Source organism: Triticum aestivum, chromosome 7B (assembly GCF_018294505.1).
Source record: "Triticum aestivum cultivar Chinese Spring chromosome 7B, IWGSC CS RefSeq v2.1, whole genome shotgun sequence".
Lineage (NCBI taxonomy): Eukaryota > Viridiplantae > Streptophyta > Magnoliopsida > Poales > Poaceae > Triticum > Triticum aestivum.
In genome coordinates this window covers 532,524,267-532,551,094 of record NC_057813.1, presented here as the reverse complement: position 1 = coordinate 532,551,094, position 26,828 = coordinate 532,524,267, and the positions used below count along the sequence as shown (strand labels likewise).

Genomic DNA, 26,828 nt, shown 5'->3' with positions numbered 1-26,828 from the left:
CAAAATAAAAGGTACTGAGATACTCCTGGGAGAGCAAACAGTGGAAGGCAAAGTCACAAACTTTACATCCAGATATGAACATCTCTGGAATCTTCTGCCTCATATTCCGCACCTTTTTACAGTTTCTTGGGGATAGCAAACAGTGAGCAATCTTTACGTCTTTTAGTTCTTTTAGTGCATTTTCTAGTTTTCGAAAGGAATTAGCCATCCAGAGCCCGTTAAATGTTGCAAGTCCACGCGAAATAGGCCCATCGTCCGAACAGCCCATAACTACACAGCGCTCTTGTTTTGATTAGTACCACCTCGACAAAACAGGAAGATTAGAGCAGGAGTGGCTATATTATGATGGCTAGGTGCCTCTTTGCAAGGTACTTACCTGGACGGGGTCGACGGGCGATCAAAAAGGCCCGTGACCTAGATCAATGGTTCACATTGCACTTGGGAAGTGCGTTGATGTACCATCTCCCCAAGTGAGAGAATGGAGGGGGTACATGTTCGCGCGGCACCTGCCAAATTTAAAACAATAAATTTTGTACATTCACTTCTAAACTTTTGATTTGATCTTATTATTATTTTCCTTTGGTCATTTCTTTCATTTGCTTGTAAATTTTTAATTTGCCCCTTTGTTATGTTTTATATGGTGGTGCAAAAGCATTTGGCTGAGTCAGTACTAGTTATGATGGAAATGTGCCACTTCCAGTTTTCGTCACCTTCATGCAGAATCAGAAAGCGACCAGAGCAGCTGAAAAAGATACTCTGTTGTATGGATCTGCAGGTTTTGTATCCGGGATGAGTAGTGACGTGTTGTCGCTTACCGCGGTTGTTGATCCAGCACTTCAATTTCTCTCACCAGTTTCAGACGCTTCTTTGATTCCTCAAGGCGCAGAGATTGACATACACTAGCCGGCGAAGTTAAAGCTTATCGCGTACTCATCTATGGAGAGCTTGTGTACAGGCAACATTTGTTTTTATCACCGGAAGTGTGAAAGATGGCTCTCTTCTTAAAAGTGGGAAGGGCCGAAAGCAGTCTGAGAAATAGGGGATGAAACTTGCCATTAATTGGAATTGAGTAATGGAAAATAGGTGTTGGAATTTTCTCAAGCCAACTGATTAGAGTACTACTGGGCAGGGCCGTACCCGAGAAAATGGGGGCCCTGTGCCAAATCAAAAATTAGGCCTTTGATAAAATCGCTGGCAATTAGGAAAACATTACCCTAAAAGCAGAAAGTGATTCATATAAAAAAAATTCTCAAAGCAAAATTATTATAATAGGGTGTGTACCAAAGCAAAGTCCATGCATGTATCTTGTTGCTGCGTAGTTGAAGTACATCAAGAAAGCTATTCTCAAAACTTGGAATTAGTACATTATTTAGCACAAAACATGCCACCTTTCTTCTCGCAAAGAAAAAAGAAAAGAAAAAAAAAGTATCATCCTTCTAGCATTCTTTCGATATTCTTTGTACGCGATGTTCTTCAAAATGTCATTTGATTCTTTTGCTAAAAAAACTTATCATAATAGCAGCTTTTTGAGATCGAGTTCTTAGTTCACTATACACTTATGATGTATTAAAAATAGAACATATAACCTAAAGACCATTCGGCATGAGTGGTGAAATATCTCAAAAACAATGAACATAGAAACAAAAAAGGGATGAAATGAACTTTGATTTATTTGGGAAGAAAAGACCATGTGCGGCCGGCAGCAACGCGTCTGGTAGTGTGGTTCAAGATCTCGTCAGGAAGGCACCTCGGCCTAGACTCCGATTCCAATTGGTGCATCCAGGTCACAAGCTCACAGCGAAGGTAGCAAGCAGCAATGGAATCTAAAGAAGCAGAAAAGACATGAGAAATCGAGAAAAAATCACTGAATAAATAGAAGGCAGACTGAGGGTATAGGCATGTAGCGTACCTATACATTCCGTCGGAGAAGCTGCCAAGAAATTAATCCAAGAGAGCTGCGAGCCTCCGACGGACGTATGGTTTTGTACGGATCGTTGGAAGTTAAAGAGAGCACAGAAAAAGAAAATAAGAATACGAAGGAGAGGCGTTAGTGAGATGGAGTCCTAGGAGTAATTACGATGCAAGTTCCTAAACATTCAAATGTATTGATTAGTCATTACAAGCAGTACATAGTAGCAGTAACAAATTGAGGGCCCTGCCCATTTGGGGGCCCTGTGCAGTCGAACATGTTGCACAGGTGTCCCATACGGGCCTGCTACTGGGAAAGAAACCGGAGCATGTCCGACGCGAAACACGAGTCAAAACCATTTTCTGGTCCCTTGCAAATTCAGATAATCCATACATTTACTCTGCGGAGGCAAATAGGAGAATGGCTCAATCTGATGAACAATCATTAGTAACTCTTGGCGAAATGAATAATCCTGATTTTTTTTACATAACAATTATCCTGACAACACCTCATGATTTTTACTGTTTTATGGATACAATGCATCTCCTCGTTATGTTAGCGTGGTATATAACCAGTAAGCAGTCAACCAGACAGCATCAGAGGTTAACTGCAACTAACCGGGGTTCGCGCTGGAAATTAAGTTAGAAAATCATCCACAACTCTGCTATCGTCATGTCGCTTTCAGCCTCCGGTTCTTTGATTCCGGAAGGGGCAGGAATGATGATGGCGATGAGTCACACGTTGCCGACGAGTAAAGAATCGGCAAGCGGCCATTATCAGTCAAATCCTTCCTCGTGTTATATGCCTGATTGATGCCTCGCATGAGAGCCCAGGTCACCTCTGATATCAGGTGTTTGTTTATCTCTCTCAAGTTCTGCTATCGATCTCGACTAGGAAGTCTGGATCGACGTGGCTTATCAACAGATAAATTAAAGAACTTGGCATCACTTGTTCTTTCTTTTTTTATTGAGGGCTGAGGCCGAGGCTCGAGGGGGCCAATCGTGTTCTTTGAAGGGGAAGAGAAAAGCATCCCCGACGAGAACAAGATGACTGCAGGATTACTATTGAGAAATGAAAAATCTAAGGTCAGATGACAAGCACTATAGTTAGTTTCCGGACCCTTTTTGAAGTATATGGTATAAAGATAGCTCTTGGGGGAGTGGCAAACAAAAAGAGCCACATATAAATACAAAACATATTTGTGTTTTTTTTTCGAGAATCACAAAACAAATTTTTTTTTTGAGATTGCGGGGGATACTATCGGCTACCGGGCCAGCCATCAGGAGCCCACGTAAGTCACACGTCCAAAAAACAGGCCCATCCCGTTGCTGCAGGCTGCAGCGCAGCGCTCAGGTTTTGTTTAGTACCACATCGAAGACAGAGGAAGATTAGAGCACGATAGCTGGCTATATTATGATGGGTAGGTGCTTCATTGCAACATACTCCCTCCGTTCCAAAATAGATGACCCAACTTTATACTAACTTTAGTATAAAGTTGGGTCATCTATTTTAGAACGGAGGGAGTACTTACCTGGACGGGGTCAACGAGCGATCAAGAAGGCTCCTGGCCTAGATCAATGGTTCATATTGCACTTGGTGAGCGCGTTGGTCTACCATCTCCTCAAGTGGGAGAGTGGATGTCGTAATTTGTGATAGAGGGGGTACGCGTTTGCACGGCCCCTACCAATTTTAACAAATAAATTTTAGTCATTTTATTTTTGTGATGCGTAAGCTTTGTATTTTACGTGTGCCATTGTTCACTGTCCTGCATGAGGTGCTGAAGATGAAACTTCAATTTTAAGTTTCCATCACTTTCCTCTTCAGAGAGGAGAACAAGAAACAGAGACCGACTAGGACAAGAAGACCAAGGCACATCATTCGCAAGGTGTTGTAACTTGTCAGTGACCATGGCTGTTGATCCAGAGAGCATACATTTCTTCAGAGATTAATGATGAGTCACACACATTGTCGTCGAGTGTAGTTGACAAAGATAAAGCTATGTCATTTCTGTTGTTTTCATTGACGAGGCATGGCAGCCAGCTTATCGTACTTCACAGTTATTAAACGGGAGCTTGGGTCCTGGCAACACTTGTTTTTAACTTTTTATCACCGGAAGTGCCAAGGGATGACTCTCTTTTTTAAAAGTGGGAAGGCCAAAAACATTGTGAAGAAGTTGGGGCTGAAACATTCATGTCAATGATTGGAATAATGTAACCGAAATCAGGCGTAGAAACTTTCTAAAACCAATTGGTTACAACATTATTGGGAAAGAAAGTAGAAAATGTCCACTGCCAAACACTGGTCAAAGCCGGTCTCTGGCCCCTTTGGTAGCCAGATTCAGATACCCGGAGCCGTAGGGGGCAATGGCTCAATCTGATGAATAGTCATTAGCAACTCTCGGCGACACGGAAAAGGGGAATTGGCGAATATTTAAACCTGAAAGTTCGTTTTGATTACAGGAGTACTCACAAAAATAAGTATTCTGGCAATATCTCATTATTCCATTGGTGTACGGTTTCAGAGAATTCACTTTACTGTCGGCAAAAAAGAATAACCATAAAAATTGAAGTGGTAAGCGCTAAAGAAGATCTCCATGACACACGAGGTCGCCAAATATCTGACACCACATGCATCGAAGGTTGGCTGCGACTATGGAGAAATAAAGGCCACAAAGGAGAAACAAAGGCTTTCATGCCCGCTTTCGGACAAAAGTTCAGGGTCAATCTGGACAAAAACAAAAATAATAAATTTTAGATATTCCTTTATGAGCTTTTGATTTTATTAAGTTAAATTTCATTGGCCATTTCATTCATTTGTAATACTCCTATGTTTTACGGTGGTGCGGAAGCATTTTGGCTAAGTCAGTACTCAGCACTAGGATGGAAATGTGCAACTTTCAGTTTTGGTCACCTTCATGCAGAATCAGAAAGCGAAAGCGACCAGGCAGGATACTTTCTCTTCAGATTAATGGTTTTGTATCCAGCATGAGCAGTGAAGTGGCACTTCACTTCTTCTTCGGTACAACCCTCCTGGACACATCGATGGCTCGGATTAGAAGATACCCCTTCGGTACAATAAGCGAGGAGGGTAGGATAGTAATTTCAGGCGGGGCGCGGCGTAACGCGGCGTACCGCGGGGCGCGGACGTACGGCATGTTGTACGGCGTACGTGGCGGTGTACGCCCGCGCGAGGGGCGACCCACGCGTAGTTAGTCCACCACCGCCGTCCCCCGCATTAATCCGGCGCGGATTGCGGTGGCCATTTACGCCGTGCAGCACCCCGTCGAATCGCCGCGCTGTGAAGTCTTATCGCCGTCCGCGCGCGTCGTATGGCGCGCAGTGCCCAGGCGAATCGCCGTAGGGGGAGTCAAATCGTCGGCGTCGATCCGCGCGCGGCGTCGATTCCCACGCGGGCGCCTGCACTCGCCGGTTGTCCACGCCACCGCTTTGACCGCCTGCGCACGCCGCCCCCTCGCCTGTCGGCATTAATTGCCGGCACCCACCCTGCGCCCCTCCCCCGCCTATAAAAGTTGGCCCCCTCCTGCCATCGGTCGCACCCATTCTCGCCTCCCCCACTCGCCGGCACCTCACCTCCGCCTCTCGCGCCCTCTCTCTCTGCCGCCGGCGATGGCCCGTCCCAATCTGACCCTGGAGGAGGCGGAGGAGCTCGCCCACTTTTCCATCTCGACATCGGCACGCCGAGCTTCGCCGGAGGAGCGGGCGGACCCGCAGTATGCACCCGACCACCCCGGCTGAGCGGCCCGGCTCGCCCACGACCTACTGCCTCCAAGCGTACGCCGGCCACCGCTCGCCCGTGAAGCACAACCGCGCAACGCGGCACCGCCTCTGGGACGGGCGCTCCTTCAAGGACGTCGTCGCCCACACCGCGCGAAGGCTGTCGCCGGCGTCGTGCCCGCCCCGACGAGCTACGGCTACGCTCTGTTCCGCCTTGGCGAGGCACGGTCCACCCACGAAACCGTCGGCGCCCGCATGAACGTCGGCCCGCGCCCGGCGCCGCGCGGGCCCCTCGCCGGTGACCGCGGCGCTGACCGCCTCGGCAGCGGCGATCGTCGCGCGCACGCGTGGGACGGCGCCGGGTCCAGCCGCGCCCCTCCACCCGAGCCGGCGCCGGAACCCGAGCCGGCGCCGGAACCAGAGCCGGCGTTGCTGGCCGAGTACAGGCGGCGGGCGGCGGAGGCCGGTGACCCGGAGGACATGCCGGGCTACCTGATGGCGATCCGGGAGTCGGAGAACGCGCCGATGCCGCCGCCCCTCGTCCAGGAGTACATGCAGCTCGCCCCGGTCGCCGTCCACCCCGAGGACCCGCCGGACTTCCTCGGCTACCACGCCGCTGTGGCCGACTCGACGGCCGCGCCGGCCGCGCCAGCCGCGCCGGTGGTGGCCCTGGACGACGACAGCAGCAGCAACGACAGCGACGACGGCGACGGGCTCTATGACGAGATGGACTTTGGCGGCGTCGAGGACGAGTAGTTTAGTTTAGGTTACTTTCGAAATAACGTTTAGTAATGTTTAATTATTTTCGTAATGTTGTTTAGTTTAGTTAAGTTAAATTTCTAGTATTATGTAAAATATTTATGAAAACTATGATGAAATATCGAGTGTGTTTAAATGCATGGTTTTAAAATATTGTTTACAAATTGAGTGTTCGAGTTAATACTATTATTTAAAAATGTTATATTGTATACAATTATTGTTCAAAATATAGAAACAGAAAAATTTAAACTAGAAGTGCGAAAAAAGTTTGAAAATTAGGAAAGAAAAGAAAAAAGAAAAAAAGAGGACAAATAAATAATATTAGCAAAATAGAATGAAAATAAATTTTAAAAACAGTAATGAGTTAAACTATGAATGAAAAAAATATAAAAATTAGGAAAGAAAATAAAAAACGAAACAAAGGTGAAAAATAAATAATAGTACCAAAAATAATGAAATTGTTCTATTAAAAAATATTAAAATTAAAACAGAACTAAAGTTGAATTGAAAAAATTATAAAAATAAAACAAAGTAGATAAAAATGAGGCAATAAACATATTAAATAATATTAGAAAAATAGAATGAAAATAAATTTTAAAAACAAAAATGAGTTAAACTTTGATTGCAAAAAAAACTATAAACATTAGGAAAGGAAATAAAAAATGAAACGAAGGTGGAAAATAAATTGTACTACCAAAAAGAATGAAATTGTTCTCGTAAAGAAAATGTAAAATTTTAACAGAATTAAACTTGAATTGAAAAGAATATCAAAATTAAAAAAGTAAATAGAAATAAAGCAATAAAAATATTAAATAATATTAGAAAAAAACAAAACAAAAATTCGTACCTGACCTCGCCTCCCGCGGCGCTGCGAGTACCGCCGATGTGGGCCGGCTGGGCCGCCTTTGAGAGGCGCGCACGGGCGGTCCAGGGCGCAGAGGCGCAGGGGCGGTGTGTGGAGTAGATTTTAGTCCCACCTCGCCCGCCGAAGGGCACCCCGACCGGCTTAAATAGACGGTTTCATGCACCCTAGCAGATAAGATAGTTACTAAAACTATGATTTGACTTTGCACTGCCCGGGCAGCGCTACCGCCGCTGCCCGGACAGTGTTACACTATCCGGACAGCTGTGGTAGTGTTACTTGAGCATTGTAAACTCAGATCATATATTTACTATCTATCTTATTTTTGATAGTTTAGCAGTTTACGCAAGTTTGTTTCACTAATACCTACATTTTTATAATATTTGTCACACCTGATTTAAATTACATTTTTAGTACTTGAACAGTCTTAGTGCATCCTAGTCAATATGATACAACACTATGGAAAAAAATGGGTTGATTTGAAGGATGTCGGAAAAAAACTCCTTTTCGGACGGGGCCTTTGCTCCTACCCGAATGGTGTACGGAAAACGAGGTCGATTTTGTGACATCTTCAGAATGACCTGAAATTTTGCATGTGAGTCAATATGCCCACTCCCACACGGAATCCAAAAAGTGATTGTATTTCGAAACGAAGAGCACATTGCATCACGTCCAATCAGTGTTTTTGGTTTTTGGACCAAAAAAATTATAGAAAATTCATAAAGTGGCAAAAAGCCACGAAACTTGTCATGCATCCTAGTCATGATGATACAACACTATGGAAAAAATTGGGTTCATTTGGAGGATGTCAAAAAAACTCATTTTCGAACAGGGCCTTTACTCCTACCAGAACGGTCTACGAAGAACGAGGTCAATTTTTTGACATCTTCAGAATGACCTGAAATTTTGCACGCGAATCAGTATGCCCACTTCCACACGGAATTCAATAAGTGATCGTATGCGCATATATCTTATGCGCATATTTGATCTTTGATTTTGGAAGGGTCAGAGATTAATGACGAGTCACGCACATTGTCGTCGAGTAAAAAGAGTAGTCGACGAAGATAAAGCTATGTCATTTCTGTTGTTTTCATTGACGAGGCATGGCAGCTAGCTTATCGTACTTATCAGTTATTAGACGGTAGCTTTGAGCCCTGGCAACAACTGTTTTTATCAGCGGAAGTGTCAAAGAATGGCTCTTCTTGTTAAAGTGGGAAGGGCCAAAAACATTCTGAAGAAGTTGGGGCTGAAATTTTCGTGTCAGTGATTGGAATAGTGTAATCGAAATCAGGTGTAGAAAATTTCTAAAACCGATTGATTAGAGCATCATTGGGAAAGAAAATAGAACATGTCCAGTGCCCAACACTAGTCAAAGCCGGTCTCTGGCCCCTTTGGTAGCTAGATTCAGATACCCGGAGCCGTAGGGGGCAATGGCTCAATATGATGAACAGTCATTAGCAACTCTTGGCGACACGGGAAAGGGGAAATGGCGAATATTTAAAATTGGAAGTTTGTTTTGATAACAGGATTATTCCATTATTGTACGGTTTCAGAGAATTCACTTTACTGTCGGCAAAAAAGAATAACCATAAGAATTGAAGTGGTAAGCGCTAGAGAAGATCTCCATGACACACGAGGTCGCCAAATATCTGACGCCACGTGCTTCAAAGGTTGGCTGCGACTATGGAGAAACAAAGGCTTTCATGCCCGCTTTTGGACAAAAGTTCAGGGTCTATCTGGACAACAACAAAAATAATAAATTTTAGATATTCATTTATGAGTTTTTGATTTTATTATGTTAAACTTCCTTGGCCATTTCGTTCATTTGTGATACTCCTATGTTTTACAGTGGTGCAGAAGCATTTTGGCTAAGTCAGTACTCAAATGTACTAGGATGGAAATGTGCAACTTTCAGTTTTCGTCACCTTCATGCAGAATCAGAAAGCGAAAGCGACCAGGCAGGATACTTTGTCTTCAGATTAATGGTTTTGTATCCAGCATGAGCAGTGACGTGTTGCCACTTACCGGGGTTGTTGATCTAGTAGCACATATATTTTTTCACCCTTTTCTGTGTTGATATTTGGCAGGCCGCTTCTTTGATTCTTGAAGGGGCAGAGATTGGCACGCACATCGTCATAAAGTTAAACGGGTTAGCCGGCAAAGCTAAAGCTTTGTACTACTCTACCTATCTATGGAGAGCTTAGGTCCAGGCAACATTTATTTCAAAGGGGATGGGCAAAAAACATTCTAAAGAAACAGGGGATGGATGAAACTTGTCAATGATTAGAGTTAAGCAATCGAAAATAGGTGTTGGAATTTGGTAAAACCTACTGGCCAGAGCATTTACCGGGAAATGAAAACGGAACATGTCAAATGCCAAACTCTAGTCAAAACCATTTTCTGGCCCCTTGCAGATTCAGGTATCCCGTACATTTACTCTGCGGAGGCAAACAGGAAAGTGGCTCACTCTGATGAACAACCATCAGTACCTCTTGGAAAATTGTTTACATAATAATTATCCTGACAACACTTCCCTCATGATTTTTACAGTTTCACCGTTACATACCCCGACCAAAAGAAGAGAAATGACTTTCTTCGTTAGGTTGGAGCGGTAAGCAGTAAGCAGTCACCAGAGAACATCCCCTGAGACCTGAAATTGCCAAATATCTCGCGCCGTTCGCTAGACCTGCAACTATTTTGAGCCGTTCGCTAGAAATTCAGTTAGAAATTCGTTCACAACTCGAAAATCCGTTGGCGTGCCCGGGCTCGCCTGCTCACGATATCGCGGGGCGTCCATCAGCCTGGGATATGAAGCGCGTGCAGTATTTTAGGATAGTAGACGACGGGTAATTAATGCGAGACGTGGACGATGAGAGATGACGTTTGTACGGCGCGGGGCGACCGACGTCCAAGCAGCAGCGGCGACGTTATGTCCCGTAGAAACGTGCAACGGAGGTCCAGACGGGGTCGTCACTACCAGCTACCACGGGGGGCCAGTCTGGACCAATCGATCCCCAAATCGAAGAGCAAACCCTAAGACATATGCGACAGATCCCTAAATCCGGAGCAAGGTACAGCAGTGCGAGAGGAGATGGCAGATGCAAATAAAGGTGGTGATCCGGCGCCCCTACCAATCAGGACTTGCCCGCAATAACAACGTAAGCATCTAGTTTCTGCATCGCTCTCGTCGGATCCGTTGAATATCTCATTTCTTAGCTTTTTTCGCCGGTCAAATTCAGCCGTCCCGCGGGGGATGCGATGTCTACCGGTGACAGCAAGGCTACGCCGACCATCTCGCTTCGCTTGGCCCTGCCGCACCACAATTGACGCAAATCCAGCCACCGGAGGAGCAAGGCGGACAAGGACTGGGAGTTCAAGATATGCAGCTGCCGCACGCACCACATGGGCAGCAGAATGGCTTGCCGGAGGGCACGCAGTTCATTCTTCAGTCAGTGCAGTTGCAGGATACATTCTCGCCGCGCTCCCTCCTGCTGGGCGCCAGGGAACCGCTGGTGTTGACGCTGCATCCATCAATTTGGTAGTCTCTGTGGCGAACCTCGTCATTGGCGTTGCAATCCTTGTGTTGGTGGTGGCCGATGTGGTCATGCGTGTGCTTGCTTAGGTGTTAGCTGCCATGAAGGGAATCCTAGTTTAGCTGTCAAGTATATCAAATCATGTAGATGCAGCTGGAGTGGGTGTTTGCTGATGGCGTACCTTTTGTAGCGACCAGGTTTAAGTGTGTGTTGTACCCTTGGTTTGTGCAACTAATATTCATAGTGAAAGTGTGTTTCTTGGCTTAGTATGCATGAAATTAAAGGTTAAGTTTGATGGTCATCTTTAAAAAAATAACAAAAGCAAAATCGTCAGGTGGTTGGAGGCAAGACGTATTTGTCAAATTAATCCAATTAAGCGACAGTCATGCATCCTTTTTTGTAAGTGGTAGTACAAATTGGTTTTAGTCATGTAGGTAGTCAGTCATGCATCCCTTTTTTTGTGCTCTGATTTTGTGTTTCTTGTCATGTTTTCGTGTTTTTTTTGTGTGTGATGCAGCGGGGCAAGGTGCAAAACAGAGGACTGTGTCCATGGTGGCCCGTCGTCTTGTTATGTCTGATGACGAAGGTATTGTTGCTATGTAAATCGCTTATAGTAAAATGTGTGGATGTCATAGTGAGCTGAAAGTGTATAATTTTTCTAGTTTACGATGCCTGTCAGGTCCCCGATCCTAAGTCACACCGATCTAGCATGTAACACATCATATCACTTTGCGGCCTCACGCACGGTATTCCCACGGGTGCCACCTTACCTGGCCCAGGACCGTTTGCGCCTTTTGGCTCACGTATATGGTAGTGTCGCTAGCATCCATATGACAAAGAACCCGGGCTGACATGGCTAGTCGTGAACCCAAAGTGGCACTAACTTACAGGGACAGGCATCCATGACCCAGCATCGAACGTGTCGGTCATCAGCGAGTGAATCCAGGCTGTAGCACTGGGCTAGCAGGACTCCGGTGAACCGGGCTGTAGCGGGCTAACAGGACTCCGGTATTCATCGCGTGACATTTCCCCAAAGGGACAGACACAGGAACGAAGAAGGACACATGCCGGCCAGCCTAAGTGTTCCGGAGCAGTAGCAAGCTACCATGGCTCGGTGGAAACACTAGGAGACATTTCCCGGTAAGAGAGACTACTAAAGATAAACAACTAGATAGTCAGATCCCACACATACCAAGCATTTCAATAACATACACACAATATGCTCGATATGTGCAAATACAACATGGCATCACAACATGACTCTACAACTCAAGTATTTATTCAATAGGCTCCGAGGAGCGAGATATTACAAACATGAGTCTCATGACCCAACACTCAGAGCATACAAATCAAGCACAAGCGGAAGCTATCATGTCTGAGTACAGACAACTATAAATGAAAAAGGCTGAGAAGCCTGACTATCTACCAAATCCTGCCAAGGGCACAAGATCGTAGCTGAGGTAACAAGCTAAACGTCGAAGTCCACGTGGTACTACTAGCGAGATTGAAGTCTCTCTGCAAAAACATAAATTAAGCAACGTGAGTACAAATGTACCCAGCAAGACTTACATCAGATCTAACTACATATGCATCATTCTCAACAAGGGGATGGTGGAGTTTGACTGCAGCAAGCCAGCTTTGACTCGGTGGCTAACCTGAACTACGACTGCAAGTAACTCTTTTGAGGTGGCGCACACGAGTCCACATATCCACCATATCAATACACCACTATGGATCCGCTCCCGTCTCCCTACGAGAACGCCATCCATAGCACTCACGCTTATCTTGCGTATTTTAGAGTATCCACTTTCACTTGTCTATGAACTATGCAAGGGGTCCAAGTTTCCATATCCGAGGAATCCGGCTATTCGAATAGATAATGATAACCCTGCAGGGGTGTACTTCTTCACACACGCTTTCGCCACTTATCGCCCTGTACACGTCATGTACCTCGGCAACCTTCAAGCGGAAGCCGGGCGAGGGAGTCGGCCACGACCTGACTAACCGAACAAGTCTCTAGTCCAGGTTTATCGCCTATTCGGGTTCCATCCGCAAGGAGATCCGGCCGGGGTGTCGCTCACGGCCCCAAACGATGTGTGCAGGGTTCCCAAGCCCACCATCCGGGTGCCACTTGGTACACCGTGCCACTGTGCCTAGTCTGTCCCAAGCCCACCTGTACCGGGTGCCACCTGGTAGACTACTAGCACTACCTACAAACACCAGAAACTAGTTGCAACTCCTGGACAGAGATCATGTTGATTAATAAGTCGACAGAGTCAATTAAGGATCCCAATGTGTGGTAGTAGCTGTTCATGGATCACAAACACAGAACTCAGTTCCTGAGAACGGCTGCAATGAGACAACCCACCATGTACTCCTACATGGCCTCTCACCGCTACCTTTACCAAATCGTGTTCACACACTTAGCTCACACACAATAGGACATGTTCACACACCTCTGATTCATCCCCGATGAATCAGACCTGACTCAACTCTAAGCAGTAGCAGGCATGACAAACAAGCAAGAATGAGTAGGCACAACAGGGCTCAAACAACTCCTACTCATGCTAGTGGGTTTCATCTATTTACTGTGGCAATGACAGGTCATGCAGAGGATAAAGGGGTTCAACTACCGCAGCAAGTAACAGATGAATCGTTGTTGTCCTAATGCAGTAAAAGAGAGCAGGAGCGAGAGAGTGGGATTTTATCGGAATGAACAAGGGGGTTTTGCTTGCCTGGCACTTCTGAAGATAGCATTGAGTCTTCATCAGTGTCAACGATCACATCATCGGTACAACGTCTATCGAGGGGGAACAACACCGGCAAACACAGAAGAAACACGATCAATGCAATGCATAATATGATGCATGCTATGACATGGCAATATGAATGTGTTTTGAGCTAATGCAACTAGCAACAGATTAAATGGAGTTGGTTTGAACCCTAGGTTCAAATTCAAACTCCACATGTGATTATTTAAATGCCATTTAATTGAATTGTCCTAAACAGCAGCTATAAGTTGTTCTAACATGCATGAAAATGGTACAGATGGATAGATTGGATTTTTCTGATAATTTTTCATATATAAATTATTTAATTTGGAGTTACGGTTGAATTTCTTGAATTTTAGAAGTTTAGAATATTTTCTGAAATAAATAAATCATTTCTGATTTATTTAAAACTCCAGAAAACATTTACTGCGTCAGCATGACATCACCCTGACGTCATCAGGTCAACAGGGCGGGTCCAGGTCAAACCTGACGTGTGGGGGCCACACGTCAGTGTCACAGGGCTGCTTAGCTCACTGACAGGTGGGACCAAGTCAACGGCCATGTCAGCTTGGTCAAAGCTGACGTGTGGGCCCACGGTGGTTAGGTTAAAACTTAACAGAAAATAATAAAGATTAAATAAGGGCATGGGGCCCATACGTCAGTGGCTCTGGGGAGGGTTAGCTGGCCGTGATTAGCTAATCACGCGGCCACGTCGGCAAGTGACGTCGGCGACCACGGCGACGGCGGGACCTCGCCGGAGTTGCTCGGGATGGTGCTACAGACGGTTGTTTGCGACGGGGTTGGGCTCTACGGGGAGCTGGAGGAGTGGCGCATCCACTGGTGGCGGCGAATGGAGCTGGGGTGGCCCGAAGCGACGGCAACTACGACGACGGCGGCGGCCGGGGTTCGGGCGACCACGGGTTTGATGCTGCAGAGAGCAAGCGGGCTAGTTTTTGCGCTAGGCATGCTCTACAGGAAACTACAAACGCGCAGGGCTCGCCGGGGTGACCAAATGGTCACCGGAGCTACGCCGGCGGCGAGCTCGGCGGAGGTGAGCTTCGGCCATGGCGGAATCGGTGCTAGAGGACGCGCTAGAGGAAGGGCACAGGGGGGAAATGGAGAGGAGCTCACGTAGGGACTAGCAGAGTCGACGGCGAGGTCGGGGAAGCTCTGGACGACGCGAATTTACGGCGGCGATCTCCGGGCACCGGAGATGAAGACGACGACGCTCCGGTCGACTGGGGCCTCCTCTGGTCGCGTGCGTCGGTGTGCAGCTCCATGGAGTCGGGACGGAGCTCAGGGATGCGAAGAGGGAGCGAGGGGGTGGCTGTGGCCGCGGTGGTTGCGAGCGACGACGATGAGCGTGCTCGGGCGCGAGAGGGGGAGAGCAGAGAAGGGAGAAGGGGGTCGGGAGAGAGTGAGAGAGAGGAGCGAGGGGGCTGCGTGGCGTCTCCCGAAGAGGCCAGGGCGAAGCGGCAAGCAGGAGGTGGCCGGGGCAGCGTTGGCGCTCGCCACCGAGCAGCTTCGGGGCGAGGGGGGGAAGACGACGGGGGGGGGAGTGGAGATGGGCTGGGCCGGCTTCTGCAGCAGGCCGCACAGGTAGGCGCCAGGTAAGTGGCTGGGCTTCTCTCTTTTATTTCTGTTCTATTGTTCTGTTTTCTTTTATTAATATCTTTTGCCATTGTTTTGAATTTAAACAAATTCAACAATGCCAAAAACTCCTCTGAATATTTTTATTTTGCTAGATGGATTTTTTCCAAAAGCTCATAAAATATTTCAAGGGTATTTGAAATTATATTCTAATTATATGAATATAATCCAAATTCAAATAGCTAATGATTTAAATTCAAAGTCCCAAAAATAAATCCTTAAAAATGTTCAATATTTTGGTTGGGACCAGAACCCTTGCCAAAAATTATCAAACATTTAAGAAGAGCATTTTGGAACAATGAATGAGATTTTAGGGTTTTTCTTTGCCCCTTTATTAAAATGATTTCCGAGGCTTTCAATTTCCTCATTTCAACTTTCGGAATATAGACATGATGCACACATGAAGCTAGCCTAGAGCATTACCAGAAGCTAGGGATGTGACAACTCACCCCCACTAAACAAGAATCTCGACCCGAGATTCAAGTGTAGGGTAAGACGAAGGGGAAACGCAAACTAGTATAATCTTCACGATCCAACTTGCACTTCATAGGAATGTTGATTTGATCACCATCTTTGTCTCGACGTCTTGCTCTGAGAACTCTAGCTAACATGACAACGAGAGGGAAAGTAAGATTCTGGAGGGATCGATCTTCTCAAAGGTCGAACAACTCACGGAATGAGACATAGAACCATCTCTCGGGTTGAGACACGAGATACACATCAAGAGGGGTGGAAAGAAACGGATGACAAAGGTTCACTAGGTGGACAACAATTCCACACTTAAGAAGGTGGTAAACGATTGTCAACGTAGCGAGGAGTTGAGTTGCCACGATACCATAACGGGGCACCTTAGGGAAGGTGACTTGTGGAAATATCCCCTTAAGTGGCAAAAGAATTACCTTTGATTCAGAGATCATTGAAACTCTTTAAACCAGCCTAAGGCAATTCTCGAGCGATCGTTTGGAGGGGGTCGGTAGAATGGCATACTCGGACTTGGATGATGTGGATTACCTTGTTGAAGACAACGTAATGGATGATTTTGCTTACCACCGGAAATGGAAGAGACCCATGGTAGAATGGCACATTGGCGGTGCAAGCTGGGAACAAAATGCAAATGCTGGGAATGATTTCTGGTAACTAGGGAAGAACCCAACAATAGAGAGTGAATTCACTGTTTGAAAAGGTCATAGCATTGCCGAGGAAACTGAGAGGAATCCCAGTTAGTGCCGATGATAACACGTAGCGCTTGTGCGTGCTCTCAAGAACTTGAGCATTTCCATAATCATCAAGGTTTTACCAACATCCGTGTCAAGGATCCTGGCAACACAACATACTACCATGATGAACAACGATGGACGATGCAGATGCAAAGAAAGATAACACCTTCTCAGATTTCACCTTAGCGAGGCCAAGGGATCAAAATCTGGATGATCGACCGAGAGACATTTAGCACTCCGCTTCTAATGTTCTCCTTGATGTGCTAGTGTATCCCATTCATAGATATGGTTTGATAACTAGAACATCATGTAAAAGGTCGGACTTCGGGAGCAATAGAATCCATAAGGAACAGTTACGGAGGTAAATCCTACGAAATCCTTATGGGGAGGTGGCCAACTTCTTCAATCAAGATACTACAATAATAGGTCTTTCGGCTGGGTGGTGCTGGCCACGACATCCACTTTACCAGTTATCGAGGAACCAATATTATAGTTCTTGGGGAAATGTTCCAACCATCATATCTGCCTGAGATTCAGATCTGGTTGGTGTCAGGATATTCCAGACCCATCGAGTCTAGGAAGAAAAATGAAAGTTTGCAACACAAATCGACGAGATGACGTTGCGAGATTCTCGGGAAATGAACTAAGATAGCAAGCTCCAAAACATGAGCTGGTTCTGCTACAAACATGTGAACACGTTGTCCCAGACAATCATTATCCCATGATAGTCTTACAATAAAACACTACCGAGTTCCGGTGGGAAACCATCATCGAGGATATCGAAGTCCTTGCATAAGGTATACTCTTAGGAAGGAGCTTCTTCTCCTTGAACAAATCAATCAGTGGCTTGGTGTGCTAGGGACACGTATAGAATGGAGGTAGCTAATCTCACAATCCAATGTATACTTCACACATGCATGACTGACTTGGGATGATTCCAAGGAAAGCAAAAACAATCTTTCTCGGATACACGGCGGCAACTTACACCAAGTGCACGTGAATTAGAGAAAGTCACATCTTTCATCCGGACATATGCTCCATGAGCGGGTCATGAAGATAATGCTTAGAAAAGTTTCCAATACTAGCTGGATGTTCAACACAATCATGGAGAGGTTAAATATGTTGCTGATGGGCTTAACAACAATTCATCGGGATGACCATATAAATGGAATTCCATAATTATGTGAACAAGGACATAGCATTGGTCAGACCCAAAAGATGTAATGGTGTATGCTCGAGGGATAACCATGAGTAAGACAACATTACGAACATCGTTGGTTCTGATTTGATTTGACGATAGCCCATACTCAAATCAAAGTTTTTATAAGATAATAAGTCCAACAACTGTTCACAGGGACCAATCGATGAAGATATCATCTTTCTTCAACTAACACACCAACACCAAGATATCCCTTTGAAATGAACTAAGTTAGGTAAGCTTTTATCTTCCAACTCTCCAAGTTGTTGTTCAGCTTAGCCAACTAGCTCAGTGGTATCCCACACAGATTCTTGGAGAAGGGGTGGTTTACAGGATAAACCAACTTGATCACGAACTCAACATAGCGGTCAGGTGACAACCTGGTAATACTTCCGAGAAGATATACGGAAAATCACGAACCACCGATATGTTACTAAGATCGAGGACAATCCTGCTTTTCAGGGTAAGACGATATGATCAACTGAGCGAGGACTTGACAAAATCCTAACTCATCAATCGAAATGTGCACCAGGAAGATGGACAAGGTAGCACAATCAATCTTAGAATGATGATTCAAGAACCAACACATTAAGAATGAGGTTATTGTCCTTTAACTACCAAACAACAGAGTTGCTAGGAGTATAGATTTCACACATCACGATTCACTTGTCGACGTTCCGGTTATAATAACACGGGAACCAAGGAATGAATATCGATGGCGAGAAGTATCACTGTATCAAGAGTTCATCGGATGGTGTGCAATTCCCATGATATTCTTGATATAAAGATGGTAATACTCCAAGGTAGAATAGAACAAAAGCTGGATTGGCATTTTGATCTGCGAAATACAACTACTTTGATCCAATCCTAGAAATGCATGAGATACTGGAGTTTGATTCTCCTGGTCATTTCAGAATAGAATGGTTTGACGGACCACAAGATTAAAAGCATCGATAACACGAGTGCATAACCAGTCCTGACTATCAATTGACAGACGAGGTCAGAAGACAACTAACGAGAACAACTCAAAGGAACATATAATTTTCTGAGTTGTGGATGCATAGATTAGTATGTCGAACCAAGTTCAACATATTTCTTCCGGATAACCCATGCAGAAAAGTAGAACTGGCAGAGCCACAATATATAATGGAGAACTCAGCAAGAGCACTCTGGTTGTGATCGTTCAGTTCAACGAGGAACTTCTGCCATAAGTAGTTCATGGTATTTGGAAGAAGAAGATACCACGGACTTCAAGGACTATCGCCAAGGTTGCTAATAACCTAAAGGAACGAGCAGAAACTATCAACATGAAGCAAGTAGGGTGAATCTTGGTTCGAAAACCCAAGGAGTAGAATACCTACTACTAGTGGCATCACGGGATGCTTTCGAGAATAAAGGCCAGAATCATCACACTGGGAACACAAAACACGGCTAGACTACTAGATGATCCCCTGAGACACCTAGGGTCATAATAATAACTCCAACATAAAGGTCGAGGCAGTAGAGTACCTCAACTCAACAATTTGTGTGATTAACCTGGCCTAAAAAGACATTGAAACCAGAGGAAAAGGATTTTGCAAATGCATCAGACTCTTTGGAAACCTGGGATGACTCGGACAGGATAACGGCTGTAAATGCTCAGAAAAGATTTGAGACATTCACAAAAATGGTGGCATAACCACTCGGAAGCACAATATCAAGGTTTCGAGACCAACAATTAACATACGGAAGTAGTAGGAACTGAAACGAGGCTTAAGTCCAACAATCTTACAAGTCTACAGATTAGTAACACGTCATCCTGATAGATAGATGAGAAGACCTAGTTCCTTAACCCCGTAGAAAAGATAAGGTGACTCAGATCAGGAGGGCATAAGGTATAAGGAGTAAAAAGAGCCTTACGTTCCATCCCACAATCAATTCCCTTATATAACTAAAGCATTTCTAGACTCAACTTCGACCAGTTTGGCTTGGTAATCCTACAGGCAGTCAAGCTCTGATACCAACGCTGTCAGGTCCCCGATCCTAAGTCACACCGATCTAGCATGTAACACATCATATCACTTTGCGGCCTCACGCACGGTATTCCCACGGGTGCCACCTTACCTGGCCCGGGACCGTTTGCGCCTTTTGGCTCACGTATATGGTAGTGTCGCTAGCATCCATATGACAAAGAACCCGGGCTGACATGGCTAGTCGTGAACCCAAAGTGGCACTAACTTACAGGGACAGGCATCCATGACCCAGCATCGAACGTGTCGGTCATCAGCGAGTGAATCCAGGCTGTAGCACTGGGCTAGCAGGACTCCGGTGAACCGGGCTGTAGCGGGCTAACAGGACTCCGGTATTCATCGCGTGACATTTCCCCAAAGGGACAGACACAGGAACGAAGAAGGACACATGCCGGCCAGCCTAAGTGTTCCGGAGCAGTAGCAAGCTACCATGGCTCGGTGGAAACACTAGGAGACATTTCCCGGTAAGAGAGACTACTAAAGATAAACAACTAGATAGTCAGATCCCACACATACCAAGCATTTCAATAACATACACACAATATGCTCGATATGTGCAAATACAACATGGCATCACAACATGACTCTACAACTCAAGTATTTATTCAATAGGCTCCGAGGAGCGAGATATTACAAACATGAGTCTCATGACCCAACACTCAGAGCATACAAATCAAGCACAAGCGGAAGCTATCATGTCTGAGTACAGACAACTATAAATGAAAAAGGCTGAGAAGCCTGACTATCTACCAAATCCTGCCAAGGGCACAAGATCGTAGCTGAGGTAACAAGCTAAACGTCGAAGTCCACGTGGTACTACTAGCGAGATTGAAGTCTCTCTGCAAAAACATAAATTAAGCAACGTGAGTACAAATGTACCCAGCAAGACTTACATCAGATCTAACTACATATGCATCATTCTCAACAAGGGGATGGTGGAGTTTGACTGCAGCAAGCCAGCTTTGACTCGGTGGCTAACCTGAACTACGACTGCAAGTAACTCTTTTGAGGTGGCGCACACGAGTCCACATATCCACCATATCAATACACCACTATGGATCCGCTCCCGTCTCCCTACGAGAACGCCATCCATAGCACTCACGCTTATCTTGCGTATTTTAGAGTATCCACTTTCACTTGTCTATGAACTATGCAAGGGGTCCAAGTTTCCATATCCGAGGAATCCGGCTATTCGAATAGATAATGATAACCCTGCAGGGGTGTACTTCTTCACACACGCTTTCGCCACTTATCGCCCTGTACACGTCATGTACCTCGGCAACCTTCAAGCGGAAGCCGGGCGAGGGAGTCGGCCACGACCTGACTAACCGAACAAGTCTCTAGTCCAGGTTTATCGCCTATTCGGGTTCCATCCGCAAGGAGATCCGGCCGGGGTGTCGCTCACGGCCCCAAACGATGTGTGCAGGGTTCCCAAGCCCACCATCCGGGTGCCACTTGGTACACCGTGCCACTGTGCCTAGTCTGTCCCAAGCCCACCTGTACCGGGTGCCACCTGGTAGACTACTAGCACTACCTACAAACACCAGAAACTAGTTGCAACTCCTGGACAGAGATCATGTTGATTAATAAGTCGACAGAGTCAATTAAGGATCCCAATGTGTGGTAGTAGCTGTTCATGGATCACAAACACAGAACTCAGTTCCTGAGAACGGCTGCAATGAGACAACCCACCATGTACTCCTACATGGCCTCTCACCGCTACCTTTACCAAATCGTGTTCACACACTTAGCTCACACACAATAGGACATGTTCACACACCTCTGATTCATCCCCGATGAATCAGACCTGACTCAACTCTAAGCAGTAGCAGGCATGACAAACAAGCAAGAATGAGTAGGCACAACAGGGCTCAAACAACTCCTACTCATGCTAGTGGGTTTCATCTATTTACTGTGGCAATGACAGGTCATGCAGAGGATAAAGGGGTTCAACTACCGCAGCAAGTAACAGATGAATCGTTGTTGTCCTAATGCAGTAAAAGAGAGCAGGAGCGAGAGAGTGGGATTTTATCGGAATGAACAAGGGGGTTTTGCTTGCCTGGCACTTCTGAAGATAGCATTGAGTCTTCATCAGTGTCAACGATCACATCATCGGTACAACGTCTATCGAGGGGGAACAACACCGGCAAACACAGAAGAAACACGATCAATGCAATGCATAATATGATGCATGCTATGACATGGCAATATGAATGTGTTTTGAGCTAATGCAACTAGCAACAGATTAAATGGAGTTGGTTTGAACCCTAGGTTCAAATTCAAACTCCACATGTGATTATTTAAATGCCATTTAATTGAATTGTCCTAAACAGCAGCTATAAGTTGTTCTAACATGCATGAAAATGGTACAGATGGATAGATTGGATTTTTCTGATAATTTTTCATATATAAATTATTTAATTTGGAGTTACGGTTGAATTTCTTGAATTTTAGAAGTTTAGAATATTTTCTGAAATAAATAAATCATTTCTGATTTATTTAAAACTCCAGAAAACATTTACTGCGTCAGCATGACATCACCCTGACGTCATCAGGTCAACAGGGCGGGTCCAGGTCAAACCTGACGTGTGGGGGCCACACGTCAGTGTCACAGGGCTGCTTAGCTCACTGACAGGTGGGACCAAGTCAACGGCCACGTCAGCTTGGTCAAAGCTGACGTGTGGGCCCACGGTGGTTAGGTTAAAACTTAACAGAAAATAATAAAGATTAAATAAGGGCGTGGGGCCCATATGTCAGTGGCTCTGGGGAGGGTTAGCTGGCCGTGATTAGCGCTAATCACGCGGCCACGTCGGCAAGTGACGCCAGCGACCACGGCGACGGCGGGACCTCGCCGGAGTTGCTCGGGACGGTGCTACAGACGGTTGTTTGCGACGGGGTTGGGCTCTACGGGGAGCTGGAGGAGTGGCGCATCCACTGGTGGCGGCGAATGGAGCTGGGGTGGCCCGAAGCGACGACAACTACGACGACGGCGGCGGCCGGGGTTCGGGCGACCACGGGTTTGATGCTGCAGAGAGCAAGCGGGCTAGTTTTTGCGCTAGGCATGCTCTACGGGAAACTACAAACGCGCAGGGCTCGCCAGGGTGACCAAATGGTCACCGGAGCTACGCCGGCGGCGAGCTCGGCGAAGGTGAGCTTCGGCCATGGTGGAATCGGTGCTAGAGGACGCGCTAGAGGAAGGGCACAGTGGGGAAATGGAGAGGAGCTCACGTAGGGACTAGCAGAGTCGACGACGAGGTCGGGGAAGCTCTGGACGGCGCGAATTTACGGCGGCGATCTCCGGGCACCGGAGATGAAGACGACGACGCTCCGGTCGACTGGGGCCTCCTCTGGTCGCGTGCGTCGGTGTGCAGCTCCATGGAGTCGGGACGGAGCTCAGGGATGCGAAGAGGGAGCGAGGGGGTGGCTGTGGCCGCGGTGGTTGCGAGCGACGGCGATGAGCGCGCTCGGGCGCGAGAAGGGGAGAGCAGAGAAGGGAGAAGGGGGTCGGGAGAGAGTGAGAGAGAGGAGCGAGGGGGCTGCGTGGCGTCTCCCGAAGAGGCCAGGGCAAAGCGGCAAGCAGGAGGTGGCCGGGGCGGCGTCGGCGCTCGCCACCGAGCAGCTTCGGGGCGATGGGGGGAAGACGACAGGGGGGAGTGGAGATGGGCTGGGCCGGCTTCTGCAGCAGGCCGCACAGGTAGGCGCCAGGTAAGTGGCTGGGCTTCTCTCTTTTATTTCTGTTCTATTGTTCTGTTTTCTTTTATTAATATCTTTTGCCATTGTTTTGAATTTAAACAAATTCAACAATGCCAAAAACTCCTCTGAATATTTTTATTTTGCTAGATAGATTTTTTCCAAAAGCTCATAAAATATTTCAGGGGTATTTGAAATTATATTATAATTATATGAATATAATCCAAATTCAAATAGCTAATGATTTAAATTCAAAGTCCCAAAAATAAATCCTTAAAAATGTTCAATATTTTGGTTGGGACCAGAACCCTTGCCAAAAATTATCAAACATTTAAGAAGAGCATTTTGGAACAATGAATGAGATTTTAGGGTTTTTTTTGCCCCTTTATTAAATGATTTCCGAGGCTTTCAATTTCCTCATTTCAACTTTCGGAATATAGACATGATGCACACATGAAGCTAGCCTAGAGCATTACCAGAAGCTAGGGATGTGACAATGCCAATCTTGTGTGATGCAGGTGGTAGCTGTATGAAGGATTGTAGAAACCAGAATGCAGGGAAGAGGCCTTGTGTTGTTCAATCTGGCATGAGAGGTGTGTTTATGTGTCCTTTTTGTTGGCCTCCCTTTTTTTTCAGACACGAGACCGAATGATGTAAAAAAGTTCATTCTAGCATGAGAGCACAGAACCGAATCAAGGACAGCCTAACGGTTTTACAAAATCTTTTTTCATGCAGATTCATATTTGAAGACATTAAATCTTGATGATGCGGCCCTGTGTATAACAATCCTGTGAAGGAGCACCGAGCCACTGAGGACAAAAACATTATGTTGGACAGAATTACAGTTTATGCCCAAGCAGTGCTCGACACCGTCCGTTCTTTCTAAGACAATGGCGATCCAGAGCCAAATGTTGTTTATTTTGGGCAGACGGAGGCTAAGTTGCCTAAAAGGAGGTATGTCATGTCAGCAAGTTTCACTGGCAATGGTTAAGTGGTTGCCTCCCGCAGCCCCCACCAATCCCATTGGTGAATAAGTTCCACACATGGATATTTGGAGGCAATGATTTTGACATGGACAGGTATTGAAACTAGTGGCTAATCATAGAGGGTCACATTTTTTTGTGTGGGAAACATGTTTCATGCTGCTTTGAAAAAACATATTTATTAAGAGGGAGTGTCTCAATCATTTTACATGTTGATGTTACAGCAAAGCAGCTGGCACTGGGTGCATGATACATTTTTCTATTTTGGCGACACCAATATCTGAATTGTGGCTGTTTTTTTGTCTTATAAAGTGTATGGTTTGTTCACGCACACCCGAGGTTTCTGAGGGTGAACGCTGTATGTGTTCACCAGCAGATGCTCAGGGTGCATCGACTTGATCACGAGGTAGCTGCACTTGCTTTGAGGAGGTTTCATCAGATTGATGTGGGCGCACAATCTGTCAATAAGTACATGTGGCGGGAAGTGCTCGAACCTGATTTCTCGGTTAGTAGATGTTCTTTTGCCCCTATCTTGCATTTGTTTTCAATAGACACATGCTCTTGCAGGGGAGAAAGTTTTGTACATAAAAGCGGTACAACTCCAACTTGCACATGCCAATCATGACATCACGGCTTGAAGCGCACGCACGCACGCACCTGATGCAATTGTTTTATCATTGCAGTTTTTCGTTCTTGTCATTCTTGAGCATGGATGGGTTGCATACATGTGGGATATGCTCAAGGAGATTCATATACTGGACCCATTATGTGTTCAAGTTGCAGGAGCAGAGCAGAGGCATATTGTCCACCAAGAGGCTGTGTTGCAGTTACACACAACATTATTCAGTTGCCTCAATGATTTTTTTCCGAAATGGCATTGTCCATCCGAGAAATGGAAGCGCAGGTTCCCTAAGATAACATGTGACATCTTCTCAAGGTAGATGAAGAAATTCTAACTGTAAAACTCTGTGCTCCCTAAGCCCTTTCCAATTTTCGGAATGCAACTTCTGAAGAATCATGTGTTTGTTGGGTTGCCTTTCATTTTTTCAGGGATGAGTCAGGATATACGAACTACATACGCAGTGTCGAACACATATACCTCTTGGTCCAGCCGGGCACCTGAGGATCGTCTTTGCCAGTTGACTGCTCTGAGTTCGGCGCTGACAGGGTCGTCCCCTTGCAAGTACTGTTTAAATCCGCTTCTACTGTCAGTGTTGAGTCATCCGCATCGTTCATACTGGACTCGGAGGGGGTACAGATCAGAGTTTCAGTGGGTTCCCTGTGTACCATGGAGTTGCCGCCGGCTAGATCCAGCATGGGAAACCCATGGAAAACGACGTTACTCTGTGACATGTTACGTACCGTTTCGAGGCGGACATGTACCAACAGAGCAGACAGAAGCTGGGCGTGAAGTTACCGCCGTTTTCACGGCGGCGTCTCCGTATGATCCTGTTCAATGATCGCATCGCACCTTCCTCTGTACGCAATTATTGATTACATGCATGCACGACTGCACGTGTCACTGCCTTATTGGCACACCTACCAGGACCAGGCGAGCCCGGGCACTCTATCGCCGCTCTCCTTCACAACTCTGCTACTACCATGTCGCTTTCAGTCTCTTATTCTTTGATTCAGGAGGGCCAGGAAGGCGTCCATGATGATGGCGATGAGTCACACGTTGCCGACGAGTAAGGAATCGGCAAGCGGCAGCAAGCTATTGTCAGCCATATCCTTGTTCGCGCCATATGTCTGATTGATGCCTCGCATGAGAGTTGAGAGCCCAGGTCACCTCATCATCAGGTGTTTGTTTATCAGATGAAGCCTGAATCGACATGGCTTATCAACAGATAAATTAAAGAACTTTACATCACTTGTTTTTTTTTCATTCTCAGTGAGTACTGAGGCAAACAAAAAGAGCCACATATAAACATATTTGTGGGGATACTATTCAGCTACCGGGCCAGCCATCAGGAGCCCACTTCTAAGTTACAAATTCGAAAAGAAAAAACAGGCCCATGCCGTTGCTGCAGGCTGCGCTGAGGTTTTGTTTACTACCACATCGACGACACAGGAAGATTAGAGCACGAGAGCTGGCTATATTACGATGACTAGGTGCTATGTTGCAACATACTTACCTGGATGGGGTCAACGGGCGATCAAGAAGGTTCGTGGCCTAGATCAATGGCTCACATTGCACTTGGTGAGTGCGTTGGTCTACCATCTCCTAAGTGGGAGAGTGGATGTCGTAATTTGTGATAGAGGGGGTACGCGTTCGCGCGGCCTCTGCCTAAACAATGACAATAAATTTTAGCCATTTCTTTCATTCACTTGTGATATTTTGGGTTTCATTCACTTGTAAATATTTGATTTTTATCATTTTCGTTGTGTAAGTCAGTACAAGGATGGAAATGTTTAACTTTCGGTTTTCATCACCAGAATCAAAAAGCGACCGTGGCTGGTTGAAAAAAAGATACTTTGTTGTCTGGATCCGCAGATTAATGGTTATGTATGCT

At 46.0% G+C, this 26,828-nt stretch overlaps 2 non-coding genes and 1 pseudogene across 2 annotated transcripts; all 3 read left to right on the top strand.

The window, feature by feature from the left end:
- Nucleotides 1-368: 368 nt before the first annotated feature.
- LOC123163247 (uncharacterized) lies at nucleotides 369-510 on the top strand (annotated as a pseudogene).
- A 2,922-nt stretch (nucleotides 511-3,432) lies between these two features.
- On the top strand, nucleotides 3,433-3,593 carry LOC123163231 (U1 spliceosomal RNA). The gene has a single exon (XR_006481798.1). It is a non-coding gene; the product is annotated as a U1 spliceosomal RNA (small nuclear RNA).
- Nucleotides 3,594-26,442: 22,849 nt separating this feature from the next.
- Nucleotides 26,443-26,602, top strand: LOC123163229 (U1 spliceosomal RNA). Its single transcript, XR_006481796.1, has one exon. It is a non-coding gene; the product is annotated as a U1 spliceosomal RNA (small nuclear RNA).
- Nucleotides 26,603-26,828: the final 226 nt, after the last annotated feature.